Here is a 3,255-nt window from a genome sequence, read left to right as displayed (position 1 = left end):
TGGGAAGAAAGAGAGCAAGAGACAAACCAGAGGTATAGGCAGGGGTTTGGGGTGACCAGTTGTTCATGGGGAACTAAAGGCCACAAGGCACCCAGAACCCCGGAGTTTATTCATTGCACCTGAGTCAGGGTCAATGGGTGAAGGGCGGTGGGTGTTTCCGGGAGCAGTAATGGTGATTACTACGATGGGCTAGGAAGAACAGAGCATTCTTGCAATGACAAGGATGAGAGAGGGGGACAATGTGGCAACCGTAGCTTCCCCAGGTGCCTTATCCTCTCCAGCAGCTCTTACCTTGCCCTGTGAGCCCACAGCAGTCATTAGCCCTTGGGCTTCCTGTTGTGACCAGAAAAGAACTGGGAGCTTCCTCACTCCAGTCTGGCCCAAAGGGCAGGGCAAGGACAAGCTTTGGACGTCCCCTAGACTCACTTTATAATTTGTGGTCCCTAGCGATGTCTAGCCTCTGTTTTTGTACACAACACATCGCACAGTATGATATGTGCCACTTGTATGGGTCGCTTGCTGAATTCTCCTACAAAGCCATATGCAAGGCACTGCTGTGTGTGTGATGGGAGTAGCAGAAGTTTTGTAGAAACAATATTGATTTCTTGCCATTTGTGTGAATGTCCATGGGCTTGTACTCCTATTTGTCTGCTCCATACTGATGTGGTCAGCTTATAACTTGAGACACTACAGAAGAGTAGTCATATCTGTAAACATCACTTTGATCTATAAATCATCTGCATTAGTCTTCTGAGCATGCATGAAATTTAGTCCATAGCATTTCAAGTTATAGCAAACTCACTACCTCTCAGTTTGTTCATCTATACAATGGCATGATGATTCACCTGAATTCAGTTCAATTCAATTCAGAACTATGGGCTCTTTGTTGAAGGAAAGGCTGTCTGGTTGTGGCCAAGGATGCAGAAATGACACTTCAGGTAAGGCTGACGTGGGTCTCTTGAAGACTACCAGTGTGTGACATATTGGAAAAACCTTGTCTGGTCTCTCTTCACTTCATTTACCTTGCACATTAATATTGGCTTTAATACCCTTCAGATCAACTGACATGATAAGAAACTTGTGTACCCACCTATAATTCACACCTGCAGACCCAGGCTATATCTCTAAGTCTCATATAATGCTGACCCCCATCTCCTGTGTCCTCATCTTTGTATACAGATAAATCCTGGCCCGGCTGAACCCAGGAGCAACCTTGAATGGGAAGGGAAAGGAAGAGATGGCAAGAGATGGCAATGTGCATCCTGAGGTGAGGAAGAAGGATGCATGGCTGTTGCTACGTGACAGCCTGGCATCATGGCCCCATGTTGCCATGGTGATGGAGGTGCAAGGATGCTAAGTGTATGTGGAGCCCCGTGTTTTTAAATAGCAGCTGGTCAGTGCCACTGTGGTCCCTGGCTTGCTGCCCCTCTGAGTCACCACTTGGCCCCAGATGTCCTGATCTCTGTTGACAAATGGTTGTCCTTCACAGTCAAACTACTAACAGTACTCTAATTAATGAATGTGCTAATTATTCTTACCTACTCCCTACCTACTCCCAGCACATTTGTCTAACTAACCTGTCACATACGGATAAGTGCAGCATCTGTGTAACACGGAGGGCGCAGGGGTTGGAGAAGGGGTGGGGCCCACAGTTGTGGAGCTGTGGGATTTATCTTGTTAAATTACCTTTACCAGTGGCTAGGTACCTAGGGGGATACATAATTTTCTGCAATGTGGGTGTGTTTTTCTTTCTTTTCTTTTAGAAAATCTCTTGTCAGGAATAGATAGGCCGTTGCTCTGTGTGTTAGCCTATGAGAAGATTGCTAAGCACAGATGCAGAAGGACCAGGGGGTCCCTCAGCTCTGGAAAAGGTTCCAGAACAGTGTAGAGTGCTTATAATGACAGACCAAGCAGTCAGATAGGGCTGTGTTTGCATCTTGGTTCTGCGCCTTGCTTCACATGCGTCCTTGAGCAGATTTCAGGCAGTGGTGGCTGGGAGGGGAGGCAGGGAGATAATTTTTCCCTTGCAGCATCGCAGAGCAACAACTGTGGAGCTCTTGGCACAGTGCCTAGCACACACCAGGTCCCTGGACGCAGCCGCCTGGTGTGTTGTGGGGTTGCTCTGCGCTTTCCTGGCTGGGCCCAGTGCTGTGGGTGCTGGGTGGGAGGCAGTGGGTAGCCTTGTGCCCACTCCTACCCAGGCGCCCCTGCCTTTTTGTTCTGTCTCAGCAGCTCTCTATTGAGATGGATGGCATTTCTAGGGGCTTTGCCTCTGATAAGTGCTCCTCTGTAGCTGCAGCCAGAATTTTAATGGGCACACAGTAATTTAACGACCATTTCAGCTGTTAATGCACCCTTCCCGGGTGAAGTGGACTTGTGCCACCAGCACGAGCTCTCCACGCTGGGGACTCAAGGGAGGCAAGAGGGGGCATCCTGGAGCCTGCTACTGGGCACCTTCTCAGCCTTCTAAAGTACAAATGGCTGAACATAGTCTCCTCAGTTTGGGGGGTCTCGAAGGCTTGTGAAACAGTCAAGAACAGCTGGCCTTCCTGGTTGCCGACCTTCTGGGGGGCTGGGAGGATTTCCTATGGTGCTTGTTGCCTGGTGAGCTCTGCTTGTGGCTGCTGGTTTCTGTGTGCTGGTATATCAGGCACACATGCCCATGTGTACAACTGAACCAGGGAGCCAGAAAGACATGGGGATGAGCTTCAAGAGATGCCAGTGTAAGATGAGGAAGATGCTTTAAGAACTGGAAATTTGCAAGCCAGGGATGGTGGTGCCTACCTGTAATCCCAGCATGTGGAAGGCTGAGGCAGGGGGATCGCTATGAGTTTCAGGTCAGCCTAGGCTGCACAATGAGTTCAAGGCTAGCCTAAAACAAAACAAAACAAAACGAAACAAAACACAAAAACAAACAAACCAAAAAATAAATTTTAAAAAACCCTGGAAATCTGGATCTTGGTTGAAAGTAGTGGAAGTCACAGCACCATATCAGATGTACCCGGTACCCCATCTCTTTTTGCTATGATGACTGTGGGAACACCCAGGCTCTTTCATTTTCTTGCTATCTGGTTGACCTTGAGAATGGCTGCTTGGCCAGCTTGAACCAGTGAAGCTGACTTCAGAGTTTAGATGAGAGAAATCTTTGACAGATGGCAGAGGATGTAAAGTTTAACTCCTGAGCTGTAGGTGGACATATTTTCCACTGTGTGGAGAAAAATGTTCTGCAGATAGAAGAGATATGATGTGCTAAGA

This window comes from Chinchilla lanigera, unplaced genomic scaffold, assembly GCF_000276665.1.
Source record: "Chinchilla lanigera isolate Chin_1 unplaced genomic scaffold, ChiLan1.0 scaffold00030, whole genome shotgun sequence".
Taxonomy (NCBI): Eukaryota; Metazoa; Chordata; class Mammalia; order Rodentia; family Chinchillidae; genus Chinchilla; species Chinchilla lanigera.
Note: the sequence above shows the minus strand (reverse complement) of the source record.